The sequence below is a fragment of the Rhinichthys klamathensis genome, unplaced genomic scaffold, assembly GCF_029890125.1.
Source record: "Rhinichthys klamathensis goyatoka isolate OS25496 unplaced genomic scaffold, OSU_Roscu_1.1 h1tg000029l_1, whole genome shotgun sequence".
Classification (NCBI taxonomy): domain Eukaryota; kingdom Metazoa; phylum Chordata; class Actinopteri; order Cypriniformes; family Leuciscidae; genus Rhinichthys; species Rhinichthys klamathensis.
In genome coordinates this window covers 3,985,741-4,004,378 of record NW_026606579.1, presented here as the reverse complement: position 1 = coordinate 4,004,378, position 18,638 = coordinate 3,985,741, and the positions used below count along the sequence as shown (strand labels likewise).

General features: G+C 36.7%; 1 protein-coding gene across 27 annotated transcripts in view; it reads left to right on the top strand.

Annotated features, from left to right (window-relative positions):
* plekha5 (pleckstrin homology domain containing, family A member 5) overlaps positions 1–18,638 on the top strand; it is a 143,023-nt gene that overhangs the window by 47,837 nt on the left and 76,548 nt on the right. The window contains exon 1 of one of the 27 annotated variants that reach the window (XM_056245333.1): positions 17,047–17,211. The exons of the other annotated variants lie outside the window; for them this stretch is intronic. The gene's annotated coding sequence lies outside the window, so the exon portion shown is untranslated. Of the gene's footprint in view, positions 1–17,046; positions 17,212–18,638 lie in introns of those variants that run through there. 27 annotated transcript variants of the gene reach the window in all.

Below are 18,638 nucleotides of genomic sequence, written 5' to 3'. Positions count from 1 at the left end.
TTTTGTCGATTTTGAAATTAGAGATCAGATTAGATGACTCGTGGTTTATCTAAATTTTTTTTTTAGCTTTTATGTTGTGGCTGACTCTTTAAAACTCTCAGAAAAGTTGTGTCTTCAAATTCTCAGATTCTCCTGCGATTCTGAACAGTCATCTAAACAAAATAACATGAAATTCACTAGAGGTCTGAACGATTTATATAAAAAACACTTTGAGTGAATGACTCAATGACTTGTTTTATTACCTGATGAATCAGCATTTTTGAATGAATCTCCATAGCAAATACATTTTTAACAGTCACTTGTCGCCACCTACTGGTGTAACAATGTAATTGATCAATCGTTATTTGAAGCGCCAAGTTAGTTTCAAAAGGTGTTTATATCCAAACTATAAACGTTTATCCCAGTACTTCTGTGAAAATTTTAATTATTGTAACACATAATTAATGATACTGTGTTGTTGAGAAGCTGTTTCATAACTATTCATGACAACTGCTCTCTCCGCCAACACAGATCTGAATGTTCGCTGTGATTTTTGTCAGGCGAATTGTTGTCATTTAGAAAAGAGATTGAGATTGCGAATTTTTAACGATTAATCTTGCAGCTCCAAGTCATTCACAATCACATATTTTTTGGTGGATTGTACTTTATATCTCCTCTTTTTGTAGCATCCCACTACTTCAATTATTAACTTTTCACTTCCAAAATCTGTCAACAGCTTTGTCAGTGTTTTGATGATTTGGCCGGTTGACAGGACTGGTGGTTGTTAATGAGGTTTGACTGATGGCCATATGTTTTCTAGAGCATCCTGGGTAATTTGTATGAAGTTTTGGCTGGTTGCTTTTGGGTGGACAACACTGATAATGAACTAAAACTAAAGTGTTTTTCATTCAGCATATTTGCTACCAATAAGCCATCGTTCCCCTTCTAGATATTGGCATCATCAGTGGCCATTAAAGCCCTGTATCAGTCGAACACCAGCGCTAGTGCGCAGAACATGAATCTGATTCACAGAGTCATCAGAGAGTGAGTCTGCTCCGGCAGGGCTGAATGTGAGAACATTTGTCTCCATGTCTTATTCACGGAGGAACAGGCGGACTCGTCCCCTCTTGAGCTGAACCCCAGACACTCAGTCCATGACTTCAGTCCAATGCTAACATGTGCATTCAGTTTCATGTTTGCGATACTGTGCGAAACGACCTTGCACCATGTTCATTCCTGCACAAGTGGCTACCTTCCGGTCTCTCTCTTCAATCCGACACGGAAGTGACTTAAACTGCAATTCATCGACTGGCCACTAGAGACAGGCTGCAAAAGACAGTCAATCCCATAGACCCCCATGTTAAAATACCCAACTTTACAGCAGAAAAAAACATGTTTACAGCCTGGTGCAAAAAGTGGTTTTGGCCTATATAGCTAATTTTGCCCTTCATGACGACTGTGAGAGTGGTGAATATTTTTATAACTCATCCGTTTAAATTAAATTAAGGCTTCAAGTTCTGCATAATTAAGGGCGTGGCCATTTGAGTGACAGGTGGATTGCCGCTGATGTCTCTACTAGCCTCTTATCTGCTGTCTGGTAGCGTCACGTCTCCTCAGCTAATCCGCCTCACTGCCCATTTTCATTTATCCGGGAGTGACGCGCTGCTAAGATGGAGACGGCCGGCTCCGCCCACTTTGGGCTTCAAAAATGCTCTTCAGAAACATACAGGTGACGTCACGGACACTACGTCCATATTTTTTTACAGTCTACAGTCAAACCAAAAATTATTCAGACACCATATGTCATTTGATATTTTTTTTACTAGTGGGTGCAGGACACTATAGTTAATTTATGTAAGTTAGGATAGCAAGGTGTCTAAATAAATTTTGTTTTGACTGTATGTTCCTGCACCATGTTATCTTGATGCATTGCTGATGGTGCGTCTCAATACTGAAGCTCGATCACGCAACAGGTGTACAGTGTTTCCATCCGTCCTGCGGTCTGGCAACACGACGTATCGCAGATAGGATTAATCAAGCAATGCTAATGCCCGGAAACGCCAATGATAAAGGGAAAACGCTTCGGGGAACGAGAGCGCTGTGTGTTTGAGGACGGGCGAAATGGGAATTTTTCTCTTTGCTAAACGCTGGTCTGCATCTGCACGTCGTTTATCACCTGTGCGGGATGATAAGAGGGAGTTTGTGGAGGGAGTCGACGCTTGAGATCTCTGTCTTGCATAACAGCCTGGAAGAGGCATGAAGACATTATTCTGTTAATCTGAAGGGGCGGCTGGAACATCTCTCTTCTTGTAGCAGACGGCTAAAGCAAATGCTTAAAGCTGATACATATATTGTGTAAATAATCATGCATCGTCATTGTAAAACATCTGGGCTGGTAACTAAGTAGGTTGTAGGTTCAGATTTGAATGCAAAACTACATATTTTAAACTAGTGCTTTAATGGCTAAGGATTTAAGGATGCCTTTTACAGTTAATCTATTTTGTCTTGTCCACCAATCTTCAATCAGATAGTCATCTTTAAATGTATTTGTTTAAAAATGTTTTAAAAAAGTAATTTTTTGACTATTTAAACTTTTTTTTTTTTCTAGGCCAGCACAATTTGTGGAAAAAATGCATTTACATTTAGAAGCGTTTTGTCAATCCGATCACAAGTGGAAGATGCTAAAACGTTACAGGTGTAAAACGTTTTGAGCTTGTTCACTTCCGACCTCTTCCAGAGGTAGTCAAAAACGCATTTAACCGGATTGCTTTCATAGTGTAAACGCTCATGTGGTCGAATGCATCCAAACAGCCACAGAAGACCATCTACTCTCCGCCGACTGACCAAATGCGGGAACATTATGGGAATAGCTCTCTAGCCAGATGGGATGTAAACTTTGTCGGCTGAAGACCCAAGTTTGGTTTGAATATGAAAAAGTACCAAAAGATCTGAAAAAGCTTACATTTACCGGCCCATAGACCGTCCCCTCGAAGAAATCAGGACAGAAGTGGATGAAAGTGGATGAAAGTGGACAAAAGAGACGGATTAAAACACCAGGTTTAAACGTGAATGTGTTTACCTCGTCTACTTGTGATCCGATCGACCAAAATGCATCTTAAAGCTACTATGTCATTTTTTTCACCGCTAGGGGTCGCTAACCTCTTACAATAACAAAGGCGTTAGGTTGATGATGCATTTAAGCGTAATTATGGGACTTGTCGTCATGCTCAAGGATCTAATAATGTTTATGGATGAGTGAATACATTAATGTTTTTATTATGACTGTGGTTGAAGCAGGGCGCGAGTGCTAATGATAGACAGATATCAGCGCCACACGTGAGTCTCGCGGATATAAAGGAATAAGTACATTTCATTCTACCGAACTTACACGCAAGTGCTGGATTACTCACACAGGTCAGTTTATTAGACGAATTAAGCTTGTGAGGGAACGCAGCGCTGCTTCACTTGGTCTACACTATCACACTAAACTACATTTGAGTGTGTTGAAAGTTATAATGTTATACTACGTGTTAGTTCGTTTGCTATACGAAACTAACAGTAAGCTAGATCAACATTAGAATAACATACTGGTCATATTCTAACACTTCATCATGTTGAGCTATATAACATTGATTAGTTTTATGTACATTTGCTCACCTGTCTAATAAAGTACATGCAAGACCGGCGTCTCTGTCGAGTCGAAGTTAGCCGCGGACGCTAGCTCTCGGCTTCAAGAAAACGCCACGCTGATATTGATCCTCGTTTTAGTTCTCCTTTTGTCCCAAAGTCTGCTTGGCATGGTCTATAATGTTTGAATGAAACAACAACAGCGTGAGCGCGCCGCTAGACGTAACGCAGTTGTCCACGTCTGTCGCCATGGTTATTATGGCAGTACGAGCGGAAACCAGGGATAACGCGGATATTACGTCAGGCGACAAGTGTACATGGACGAGCCATTATTTAAAACTGGAATTTCTCTGAAATGAAAAATCTTTGGGAACTTTTGGGATATTGTAAGTATAATGTATCACACAGCAAGTGATTTTTAGATATTTTATTACAAAAATCTTACATATTGTACCTTTAATACCAGGTGTAAGCAGGGCCTAAAAGCCCACAGATTATTGGGTAAACTCGCTCGTTCACTTCTCTAACCGAATAGCCTGTTGCTAGTCAGCCATCTTGACACATTCCTAGTTGTTTCCCGTCCTTGAATTACTCATGTAAACCTTTGTTACTCTTGTAATTAGAGAAATGTGAGTGTCTTTGTTGATTTTATGACTAATTAGTGATTCACCAGTAACTTTGTACTAAGTTGTTTGTGCGTTTGTGTATCCGTCGCCCAGATTTCATGCTCTAAATGTTTGTTTTACTCTCCACGTCTGTGCGCTGAAGACCGAGCCGTGCTGTTTTTAACAATCAAGCCAAGTTTGTCATCACAGAGCCGTGGGTCGATCCACACCCACATTTACACACTCTTAACTAGTCAACACATGTGCATTTCCTTTGTAAACACCAAAGCGAAGAACGACACGAGCATGTTTACTAATTCGTTTCTCCTTCCGCTTCCCGGCCAGCTGCCGCTCTTTATTTTTAAGCCATTCTGCTTTTTATTGACTTTATAACGTATGGAGGGTGGAATTGGGACGCTCTCCGACTACACAAGCGTTTTGCATGTCTGTTTCTTGCATTAAAACACTGATCCACTCTGAATGCTCATTTAAGTGACATTAAAATAAAATCATCTGATAAATTATATAAACAGATCCATATTAGACATATTTATGTAACATAATCATTTTAGCTTTCCACGGGGATGGTCATCATCAGAGATGATTATACTCTAATCATAATCTGATAATAATGATTCTCAGTGTTATGATTAAGCCACTTTATCAGCGTAATAACAGAGCGTCTGTTACTGTGAGCCCACAGACGGCTCCAATTTCCCGAAACTGCTCGGTCAAAACAGTCGGATGAAAGATTGAATCAGTTGTAAAATCACACTATTTCTTTCAGCATCTCAGAACCAAGAATGAGAACGGATCTGAAGGAGAATGAGGATGATTACACATAGCATTATGGTTATCAGGGCTTGACATTAACACCCGCCAACCCGCCAAATGCGGGTGGATTTCACTCGTGGCGGGTAACACAGTCGCTCCCACTAGCCACTTTGGCGTGTTGAAAAATTGTAGTCTTGTCAAAAGACATCTGACATAACAAACAAATTGCAATTTGACACTACGACACTACAACTCCCATGAGTACTACCTGCACATAGTCTAGTGTTTGCCCATTGGTCCATTCGTGAATCCTCTTGAATGACAACACTGTAAACAAGAAGACACGCGGAGATTAAACTCGCGGACTGGCCGTCGGACTGAGGGCTGTTTTAGTCTGCCCTTAATTATCAACTTAATGTGATGATATAGCGAACTTTTTTAATAGCAGGAGAATCCAGACCACAGACGCGTCTCACGCTCTCCTGCAGTGCCGCTGCGCGAGGGTGCGCGCGCCAAATATGACATCCAGACTTTTGTCAAACGATCATCACACGCGACTGGTCGCATGCACACACACATCAACACAGCGTTCAGTCAGTTCGTGAGTGAGCGTGGCCGATATAAAGAAAAAATAATCTTCATGATTAAGGGACACGGTGTAACTACTAGCAGGGCTGCCCTTATGTCACGTCATATCACAACTATCTTTCCAGAGTTAATTCTATGTTTTAATAAAATTAATCATGCCATGAAAGAAAGCAGGAGATGCGTTTGTGGGACTAATCTGAAAAATAAAGACCTGTAGGCCTATACTTGTTTCAGGTGGACATATCTCCAGTTCCTCAGAGCTACCAGAGCTTCATGATGATAATTATTAAGTCAGAGCTCTGAGGAAATGCTGATGCAAAACAAACAATCCAAAGTCCCCAAAACTGTCATATAGGCCTATATAAAGTTGTAATCCTGTTGCCTTAATTGTGGATTTTTTCTTAGAAGAAATTATTTATTCTTTGCTTGTTGTTTCTAATGCAGATAATTGTTCTACTCTGTATTCCAGTATTTACTGCTGTAAAAAAAAAAAAAAAAAAAACGATGCAGCACTTTTATTATATAATAAGAAGCTATTTTATGTGTTTATCTTAATAGACAACATGTTTTCAAAAAAGGAGCTCTACAACCTTATCAGAGCTAATGATAATATTAGGACATTTTAGCACGTTTTAAGCCCCATTGTCAACTTTAATCATATAAAACGTAATTTTCCAACAACAAAAATGTGGCTAGTAAAAATGCTGCGTGGCTAGTAATTTTGGAAAACCACTAGCCACATTGGCTAGTGAGCAAAAAAGTTAATGTCAAGCCCTGATGGTTATTGATATTTGTTTCGTTCTTTTGTAGCTTGAGCGGAGAGCGAGCGCTGTCGCTCCTCAAGGTTTTTCCAAGAATCTGCCCACGTTCCACGAGACGTGCAATTCGCGGATCCGCACACAATGGAGCAAATGAAGTAAATCATTTACCGGTTGTGTTTCGGGGCTCTGAGCTGATATTAACCTCATCACCCGATGCTGACCTCCCCTCGCTCCTGAGCGCTGTAGTGTCGCCGCCTCAGGAATGAAACGCGCCCCGCTCCTGAATGCACACATTTATCCACTTACACGTTCATTAATCTACTGAAAAATGTGTTATGCAACCTTGAAAGTGAGAAACTGTGTGCACAGTGTTGCAACGCTGCTTGTTTCCCAAAAACATGGTGTTGAAACTAGTGATGGATGCCATTGCTGCAGTTTTGGGAACATTTTCTAAGGGAATGAGATGCAGTGTGACACAAGATTTTGCTGTCTACCAGTGTTATTATCATTAAAGGTGCATTGCGCAACATTTCATGTTAAAAATACCCGTTTTTCTAACCCATACATGCTTAAACAATTGCCTGATGGGCTGAATGAGCCCTTCTCTGATCCCTGCGATTGCCTCTATAATCCTGTACAGTAAAATAAATAAGAGGGATTCGGGACGGAATTTGAGACTGGGCGTGACGTCATGCAGATTTATAACTGCCAGACATAGCCAGACGTCATCTGGCTATGTCTGGCAGGTTTGTGTATTCGCCGGCGCCGCCATTCTCTGTATCAGCGAAGACAACTCGAGCGACAAAACTTTAGTCAACTTTCGACAAAAGTAGAAGATGGATTCTAAGAGACCGGCTTGTAGTTCATTCCAAACCCCAACGCAAACTCCACGTAAGACAAAGAAAAGAAAACTTTTGTCTAGTGCCACCAAAAGGGCCAAATTGGAGTCAGACAGGCGTCGGAATAAGACGAGAGTCAACATCGGGAAGGCTTTCAACAAATGGAGAGATCTCCGGTCTGCTCTAGGGCTCAAACGGGATCCTCAGCTGGCTTTTTTCTTGATAAAACGGTTCATGAACGTGTTTCCATAATAATACAATCATAAGTGGATACAGTAAACACATAAAACAGTTCAACATGGAGATAGATGGAAACAAAAACCGAAGTTTTCTACTACCCCCGTTTTCCCCTCACACATAAGTGTGTAATTTACTCAAATGCCTTTCCTTTCATATATTTAAAATGACTTGCAGATTTATAACTTTATTACCTCTGAAGACATTATGACTGTAAACAAAAGATTTGTGCGGCTGATGCTCCTTTGGTTATCGCACAAGCGTGCGTGTGCGTGTGGTCCATGAGCGTGCACACCTCTGGTTGCAGTTTCGCTTGTCGCCAGAGGGGGCATAGTTCTGCAAAAACTCAGAGACTTGAGCAATGCACCTTTAATAAACGTAACACACTTAAAAAACATTTGTTCATTTAAATAAAATAAACATTAACTGAAATAAAGTCAAATATTTAAAACAAATTACGTTGTATTTCAGTTAGTTGCCAAAATTTAGTTTAGTTCAAGCCGAAAGTAATAAATATACTGTAAATAATTAAACTGAAACTGGAATAAAATAAATAAATAAAACAACAAAAACTATTTAAACCAGCAAAAAATATATATATATACTAAAAGTAAATGAATAGGAGAATAATTCAAAATATTAATAAATACTGTAATACCAAATGAATGGTACTAAGTGGTAACTGAAATGAAATGCTCTACACGGACAGCAACTGAAATAGCTATACGATTAGTGTTCCTTGCTGGAAGATCATGTAATTCATAATTGATTCCAATAGAGTTTGACCAAAGACCCTGCGTTATTAAACTCGTTTATCTTCTTCTAACTGCCCAGGGCTGCCTGAATCACAGCCGGAAGCAAACAAATGTTCATGTGAATCATCTGAGATGTGATACATAATCATACTTTCTTAATATACGTTTCCTGGTCTTATTGCATATGATTAATGGGCAACACTTTATTTTACAGTATCCCATGTTACATGTACTTACCACAGTAAATTATGTATAATTACATGCAATTAACCCTCAACCAAATCCTAATCCTACCCTAACCCTATATAGCAAGTACATAGTTAATTATTATTTCTCAGTACTTAAATATATAATTACATTGTAACAATGACACCTTAAAATAAAGTGTAACCGATTAATGTCATTCCGAAGAAGAAAACATGTTTTCTTCACAGTCTATCATCGGTGTGAGAGCAGTTTCGTTTTGATCGTCGTCTCAACATACAGTATGAAGTGTTTCAGTGTGTGTGTGATCATATATGTTCAGGTGTTGAGAGGTTCAGCTCTTTTCTCTGTCCTCCTCATCAGAAAAGCATGATGTATGGACTCAGAGATGCTAAAGATAGATTTGCCCTTGCTGACGCCGATTAGCGTGAGGTGAGAAGCATCGCATGCATTCACAGCAAATCATCATTCATGCCACACTCTTCCTGTAGGAAAGAGGAGAGGCTTAACACACACACACACACACACACACACACTACATGTGACGCAGCAATACCCAAAACTGTATCGCAGATCATCTCTGAACAGTCGCTGATACTTCAGTTTTCTCACTTCATGCTGCATTTTCAGGAGCTTGTTTTCTCAAGGACAGTTTATTTGGTGACATAAATATTAGTTTGACACGTTTAAATTATTAAACATTTTATAAACGACTATATTAATTATAATATTGTGTATTGTTAATAAATTATATTGATTAAATAATTATATTAATTATATATTAAATCAATATAATTTATTAACAATTAACAATATTATAATTTTATAGATACATAATTAATAGATTAATAATGTATATACATATACACTAAAAATTTAAAAACATTTAAATATATCATAGAAACAGTTATATTTTATATAGAATAACATTTATTAATTAATTTTTTATTAAATATTTTATTATACATTTATTTTATAAAATGCAATGATTTAATATAAAATTTAATATATAATTAATATAATTTTTAATCAATTTAATTTATTAACAATTAACAATATTATAATTAATAATTTAATATAAAATGCTTATAATTTTAATATATAATTAACATCATTATTTAATCAATATAATTTATTAACCATTTTATAAACGACTATTAATTAAAATATTGTTAATTGTTAATGAATTGTATCGATTAAATAATGATATTAATTATATATTAAAATTATAAGCATGTTATATTAAATTATTGCATTTTACAAAATAAATATATAATAAAATATTTATAATGAAATGTATAATTCATATATGTTATTCTATATTTCTATAATATATTTAAATGTTTTAATATTTTAAGTGTATATGTATATACATTATTAATCTATTAAATGTATATATAACATATATATTACAGGCATTTTACATACATTTTCGTCCTTTTGCATATAAACAATTATATGCCAATTTTTAAGGAGAGCAAAACTTCGTGACAATGACATGATTTAACGAAGACATTTTCATCGTGAGACTACAGCAAACAGAAAACCGTGTAAAGGTGTCTCTGAAGTGCTGCTTTCCCAGCATGCATTGCTGTATTGTGAGCGCACAGCTCATTTAGCTTGATTGTTTTGGCACATATTTCGGCTGTGTCCTGACTCTGAGCAGCTGTTCTCTCCGCAGTCTGCAGGGTGTGATGGGAAATGTGTGTGTCTTCGGGGTCTGGTGTGTCGTCGCTCTGACAGGAGTGTATCTGTTGAATGATTTTGGTGCAGTGTCTGTCTGCTAATCTATATAGTTGACCAAGATAAAATGATTCAAACTCCCTAATTGATTCCTTTGAACTGATTCAGTGAAGCTGTTGTGAGTGGAAACTGATGACTGTGATTCATAAATCACAGGAGGAGGTTCTTACAAATCATCTGCAGAAGTGCTGTAATCTTTTGACTAAACCTGCGGAGGAGGAGAAGGAGTGGATGTTGGCTCGTCTTTAGCAGGATGAACAGGGCCGTGACTAAGCAAGTCCCGCTCCACCTGTTTGGCTCAGGAATCACCACACATGAGCATTTCTGATGAGTTCTTCCTCTTAATGAGTCAGTCGTCACGTCAGCTCCAGTTCTAGCAGGAAGAAATTCAGTTGCACCGTAAAGAAGGACCACATCTAAAGAAATTAAGAAACAGCATGTTTTTTTATTCGACACACGGGTCGGCCACCCATTTTAGATCATGTGACCAGTTATTATACTATTATCGAACACTTTTGCCACTAAAGTAAATGAATCATCATGATTGTGCCTGTAAACTGTACACTGAAAATCTTTGCTTTTGCATGAAGCTGCATCCACATCGATACACGTGCAAAGGACAAATGCTTTAAATACTTTTACAGCCTTTTTTTGACCGTAAATGTTGAATCTGAATGTGTGCAGAGAGTCTGCCACTTTGACTGGGATCATATCTGTCTGTGATATCAGCATTCGTCCACCAGAGGGAATCATTCACCTTTTATTTGGCTCCTGAAAAAAAAAAAAAAAAAAAAACAGACCATCAAGACACAATATTTTATTTATATATACCAGTATATATATATATTTTTTTTTTTACATTTTCAGCTACAGAAAGTATCTATCTATCTATCTATCTATCTATCTATCTATCTATCTATCTATCTATCTATCTATCTATCTATCTATCTATCTATCTATCTATCTATCTATCTATCTATCTATCTATCTATCTATCTATCTATCTATCTATCTATCTATCTATCTATCTATCTATCTATCTATCATCTCATTCTGTCTGTAAGTTTGTGAAGACAAATTTTACCTTTTCTAGTTCAAAAATAACATCTTTGAATTTCAATGTGCCAAAATCACTTGAACATTAAATGTCCTGAACATTAAATTCAAAATGATCACTTAAAAAAATAAAATAAATAAAAACTAAGGGCAAAGAAATCACATGGACTTGCATTAAAGGACCCAAGACCAGAATATAATAGAAACTTGTAAGTAACCACCTAGCAACTGCATAGCAACAACCACTCAAAACACCCTAGTATAACGCCATTGGGTTTTATTTAGTGTTTTTTTCCAGTCGCACATCCTTCAGATAATGCCAGGTGTATCTCTACATGCTCAGGTATCACATGACTGCGGTGAAGCCTGCATGTGTAATGAGATGCGTGTCCAGATGAGGGCAGTGTTGAGCTGATGTGATGTTGATCTGTGTCTTACCTTTCCTCTCAGGACTCCAGCACTAACACACACTCTCTCTGTGTTTCTCTTTCTTTCGCATGTCGACCCTGATCACCTCGTCATCCGCGCAGGTAAGACCCAGTCTCAATCTGTCACTGAATCCATGTGTCCGAGTATGAATGCATCTGTTGATATGAGCAGTGTGATGATGTGATGAACAGGCTTACGCGACTGTAGATGTGTTAGGCTTTAGATCATCAGGATTGATTTTAAGAGCACATCTGGTTGCTGTGTGTCTGTTTGGTCCCTAACACCATGTTTTCATGCTCAGGGATTTGTGGACATGTTTGAGTGGGCAGTAACAGCTACAACTGTTGCTGTATTACATGGTTTCAATGGGTTTTAGATACGGATTTCTACTTATCTGAGATGTAATGGTTCACATTTGCATAGAGATGATGGAAAAAGGACCATGTTTTGGAGCATTTTCATATTTTTTTCCCACTCCTAAAGGGAATAATTCAATGTTTTTATGCTCATCCTTGTTCGTTTTTGAAGAAATAAGTAGACTAAATGGTGACATTTTTGGGTGATCTATAATATTATTACAATCTTAATTTATTTAGGTGACCATTTTCCATTCTCTCATTGATCTTTAAGTATGCCAGCTTTGCTGTTGTATCTTTAAGATATCTATATTTAAAGTTTGGCTCCCCACAGTCATTGAAAACCTAGAATTATGATGGCAATTGCTAGGCCTGGAAAAGCCATGGAATTGTCTGTAGTGAATAGACATTTTTAATTATTTATAGGCAATTTGTTGTTTTCTTAAAGAGCTTTTGTTGAGTAAAACGTGCTTGCAAGCCGTAGTGATGTTCATTTTGTTAGTGGATTGTTCTTTTGAGTCAGTTCAATGAACTGTTCTTTTGAGTTGGTTCTTTTCAGTGAATATGAATGATTCATAAGCGAGCCGGTCTGAATCAAAATAGATTTTAAAATCCTTATCCAGCAATCACAAATGAACAGAAAATGAATGGTTGGAATAAACTGCTCAAAAAGGCAGTTCTTGTCATTGAATCAGATTCAGGGTGATTCATTAGCGAATCAATGCGAACCAAAATATGTGTTAAAAGTCCTTATCCAGCACTCACAAATGAACAGAAACTTTAAAAAAAGAGCGGGAAATGTCCAGTGTTTTGATTGGCTAAGGTCTACTAACGTGCGTGTTGCTATCGTTTATCGTATAACGGACGTGCAGTGTTGTTAACTGTGGCGATGGCGTTTTAAACGTAAGTTTTATCTAAGTAAATGTAAAAATAAATGCATTTGCTTATCCAGATGTAGTAAATGATTCGACACAGCTAACAGGAGCATTTGTGTGTGTGTGTGTTTTTGTTTATGTCGTGAATTGTAATGAGAAGATAGCGACTGGCTCACGTGGAGATGTTTGTTGATGTTCTCAATAGAGATGCACTGACAACTTTTGTAACATGGCAATAGCTGGTACCTGGTAATTTTGTTTGTAAAATAGCAGTCATGTTATTTATTTATGTATTTTAAGAAGCGCTGCTGTGCCGTGTCCGTGTCGTGTGGAATTACCATAACTACAAGATGACATGACAACTGAGCTGCACGTTCGCACAGTCAGAAATACTTGTGTTTCTATGGCAACTAAAATGGTTTAGTTGTGGATCAGCAAAATACTATATCACTGTGTTGAAGTGGAAGCCACAGCAATTTTGAATGATTTTACTTGACTAAATAATAAAAATAAAAATAATTATATTATAGTTATTATAATAAAATTAAATGTACTATTATCTACTTGTCTCAACTATTCTCTCTCTCTCTCTCTCTCTCTCTCTCTCTCTCTCTCTCTCTCTCTCTCTCTCTCTCTCTCTCTCTCTCTCTCTCTCTCTCTCTCTCTCTCTCTCTCCCTCTCTCTCTCTCTCTCTCTATATATATATATATATATATAATGAATTATTATATATTATAATTATAAATGTACTACTATGATAAAATTTGAATTTAGAATCCATATCAATTAATTTAATTATAAATATTTTTTTAGTATTTTATAATATAAAATAATATGAATTAAATTAATATTTTTATTATTTATTGCTAAAAATATTATTTAAATTAATACAATAATACATTCTAATCTAACTATGAAATAACAATTTTTATCAAACAAAATCAACTATTGTCCATATGAGTTAATTATAATTAAAATAATAACATTTAATTAAAAATAGTGAATGTGTATATATAAATCACGTAAACTATTTTCTATATGAATTCATATTAATTATACAATAAAATTTAAATTAAATGTAGATCTAATAAGTTGTTATTATTATATGCTATATTAAAATTAGAATTTAGAATCAATATATAAATTATTTTAATGATAAATATTGTTTAATATTATTATGTAATATCAAATAATATTAATAATTAATAAAATATTAAATTCTAAAAATACAATTATAATAATTTAATCAAATAGCTAAAATGAACTATTTATGAACTAGTTTATTATATATAATTGAAATAATAGCATTTAATTTAAAATAATAACATTTATTTATTAAAATGTTTTTAAGTGTATTAACATTTATTTATTTAAAATATATTAATATATATATTAAGATTAATTATAATAATTGTAATAACTTAAATCAGCTATACATTTATGTATAAATGTATTATATATGGAGTTATAGACATTAAACGCCTGCCCCTCCCCCAACCTAAAAAAAAGTTCTTCTGATTAGCAGTTTGGGTTTCAGGCCAGTGTTTGTCCCCAATTTTCGCTTTCAATTTCAGCCAAAAGTCATTTCTTTTTAAGTTTCTCAGAAACACAAAGCATCAGCAGGAGAGAACGAGTCTACCGCAGCTGCCTCACGCCATATGGACTAACAGGGTAAACAACGATAACAAAATAATCAACATCCTTCATCATCTCGCACGGTTTAATGGATTTGATTACACAGGCCCGAGGGTTTGCAGCTCGCGGGCGCTGTGATGCGGATGAGCAGCAGATAGGCGGCGCTGTTGTCATCTGGTCATCACACTAACGTCTCTCCGGCGCTCAGAAGTTCAGGGTTAACATCTGAATATTTGCATGAAGAATCCAGTGTCTCAGCTGACTGAAAACCAGTCCGAATGTCACATTTCACCATGACGGCTCGTTCGTTCGGATAGAATTTAACCATGATTCTGGTTTTCGCTCGCGTTGTGTTGCGTTGCCTGTGCTGGTTGGATCATCAATCTGTGACCTAGTTTCAGAGGGTTCTGCTTTAGCTTGCAGGCTCCATACTGAGCCCAGGGCCAGTGCTGTGGGACCAGCAGAACTGGAGCAGGCCAGGTTAGACCCGCGAGCGCGCACACACACACACACACATGCAAATACACACTGATTTAAATAACGAAGCAATGTTCTCTCATGGCAGGGTGTGACAGAGGCTGGTAAATCCTCAACCTTGTCACTTGTCAATCTAAGATGTTTTGTAAGTCATCCACCATTGCAAAAAAACATTTCATATGCGTACAAGCACAGAATATGAGTCATATTTGGAGTTTTATTATATATTATTGGAGCACTACTTTTGAATTTCTACTTCAAAATGTTTTGTTTAGTTCAATACCGTTTCTTTGTAATTATGTGTGAAATTTACTAGCAATTTCGGAGTGAAGATCGTTTCAAAGTAAATCCCTCACCATATTATTTTCAGTAATTTTTCCATTAATCCACCAAAATGCAGAAAACGAAATATAATTTTGTCTTTATTTGTTTGTGCGGGGTTCAGTTTTACAAGAAGATGATGATGATGACATCTCTAATTTTGTCTCATTTTGTTACTAATACAAGGAAGAAATAGCTAAATCATTTTATCTATCTATCCATCCATCCATCCATCCATCCATCCATCCATCCATCCATCCATCCATCCATCCATCCATCCATCCATCCATCCATCCGTCCGTCCGTCCATCTATCTATCCGTCCATCCATCCATCCATCCGTCCGTCCATCCATCCATCCATCCATCCATCCATCCATCCATCCATCCATCCATCCATCTATCTATCGTCCATCCATCCATCCATCTATCTATCCGTCCATCCATCTATCTATCATCCATCCATCCATCCATCCATCCATCCATCCGTCCATCCATCTATCTATCCGTCCATCCATCCATCCATCCATCCGTCCATCCATCTATCTATCCGTCCATCCATCCATCCATCCGTCCATCCATCTATCTATCCGTCCATCCATCCATCCATCCATCCGTCCATCCATCTATCTATCCGTCCATCCATCTATCTATCGTCCATCCATCTATCTATCCGTCCATCTATCTATCTATCTGTCCATCTATCTATCTATCTGTCCATCTATCTATCTATCTATCTATCTATCTATCTATCTATCTATCTATCTATCTATCTGTCCATCTATCTATCTATCTATCTATCTATCTATCTATCTATCTATCTATCTATCTATCTATCTATCTATCTATCTATCTATCTATCTATCTATCCGTCCATCTATCTATCTATCTGTCCATCTATCTATCTATCTATCTATCTATCTATCTATCTATCTATCTATCTATCTATCTATCTATCTATCTATCTATCTATCTATCTATCTATCTATCCGTCCATCTATCTATCTATCTGTCCATCTATCTATCTATCTATCTATCTATCTATCTATCTATCTATCTATCTATCTATCTATCTATCTATCTATCTATCTATCTATCTATCTATCTATCTATCTATCTATCTGTCCATCTATCTATCTATCTGTCCATCTATCTATCTATCTATCTATCTATCTATCTATCTATCTATCTATCTATCTATCTATCTATCTATCTATCTATCCGTCCATCTATCTATCTATCCGTCCATCTATCTATCTATCTGTCCATCTATCTATCTATCTGTCATCTATCTGTCCATCTATCTATCTATCTATCTATCTATCTATCTATCTATCTATCTATCTATCTATCTATCTATCTATCTATCTATCTATCTATCTATCTATCTATCTATCTATCTATCTATCTATCTATCTATCTATCTATCTATCTATCTAATCTCGCCAGTAATAATAAAAAAATTCTCAGATTGCTTGCCACTTGGCAAAGTTATTTATTAACCCTGCATGCTTGATTTAATGGTGCGTGTTTATGAAGCACAAGTTCCTGATGTAATTGTACCTAGTGTTCTGAGCATGCTCAGTAAGGGTGCGAGAGAGAGAGAGAGAGAGAGAGAGAGAGAGGGAGGGAGGGAGGGAGAGAGAGATCAGCCGCTGCAGCAGCTGTGTGAAAGCAGCACCTTTCTCTCTCTCTCTCTCTCTCTCTCTCTCTCTCTCTCTCTCTCTCTCTCTCTCTCTCTCTCTCTCTCTCTCTCTCTCTCTCTCTCTCTCTCTGCTGTCATTTCTCGTGGAGAGACGTCAGGGAACAGAACTATTGGCAGTTTGTCATGGAAGACAGCCAGTCTTAGACATACATACACACTCTCCCTCTCTCTCACACACACACACACACACACACTAGCGTAAGTCGCACCAATCTCTGCTGGATTTAACATGACGCTCTCACCTGCGGTAAGTGTGTATGCATTTAGAAATGTGCGTGTCTTCACCTGTATGTCATCAAAATCCAATTCACAAATGTATCGGTGTTTAATGTTGTTGGCATCATATTTTGCACGCTGTATTTTGACTCAGATAGGGAACAGCTCTGTGTGTTTCTGCCTAGCCGGGCTTTTGGAAAGAGGATAATGATTTTTGGTCAGTGTCGATATAAAATGTCCCTCTGTATCTCTGCTCACTCAATGTACTGTATATCCATAACTGAGACTCTTTCATGACTGACGGATTGATGTAGAACTTTCACAGGCTTATGGATTACTCGGATAGTCGCGCGCAAAGGAGATTTCTTTTTATTTTATTCAAAAGTTGCATCGCTTTTTAAGAACCGCTCTTGAATTTCCACACGGCTTCTGGATACAGAAACCAGCTAGAGAGAAGAGCCATCAACCCTGGCATGAGGATACTGAGACCCTGACTGTGTACTTGCATACTGCCATACTACGATTTCGCCACTGGCTAGTATGCACATGGACACATAATGCAAATTATGCAAAGAATGCTAGGATGATCTAGACTTTACCAAATCAGAGCTGAGTACATTTTCCCAGAATGCAATCGAACGTGACCTTCCATTTCCTGGCAACAATATGCTGCGATTTTCAGCTTTTTAAAAATAAAAGTGAATTAAGAATGTTTCTTAATTCAAATGAATAATTTCAATTGATAAATCAGTAGTTTCATTTTTTATTATAAAACTATTATTATTATTATATTTAAAAAATGCAAAATATATATTTTTTACAGCTATGTAACATACTATGTGTTTATTTATGAGATATATATTTTATGTAAGTGTGTGTGTGTATACATATATACATATTTATTTATATATATATATATATATATAAATACCTAGTGTATGTATGTATGTATATATATGTATGTATGTATGTATGTATATGTGTATATATATACACATGCTGGGAAACACAATGAAATGCATAGATGTCAATATGGCTATGTTCGGAATAGAATACTAGCTATATATTTATATATTAGAATACTAACTATATATATATATATATATATATATATAGCTTGGATTCTATTCCGAACATAGCCATATTGACATCTATGCATTTCATTGTGTGTTTCCCAGCATGCATCTGCCTTCAGTGAGTTTGCAAACCCTTCAGGGTCCTTGATTCTTGACTGTATAGAAACCCATTATGCCGTTCACCAGTGACTCACAGTAAGACTTCAGCGAGAGTAACAAGCATTCACACTGAAACACAAATGCACAGGCACTTTGTGAAAAAGCGCATATTGAAGCGCTGGCATGCATGATTGCATCCTCGTACAAGCATGTAAACACGTTCTTAAAGACGCAGGGACGTGAGGTTCGCAGTTTATTGTTATATAACATCAGAAACCAGTCC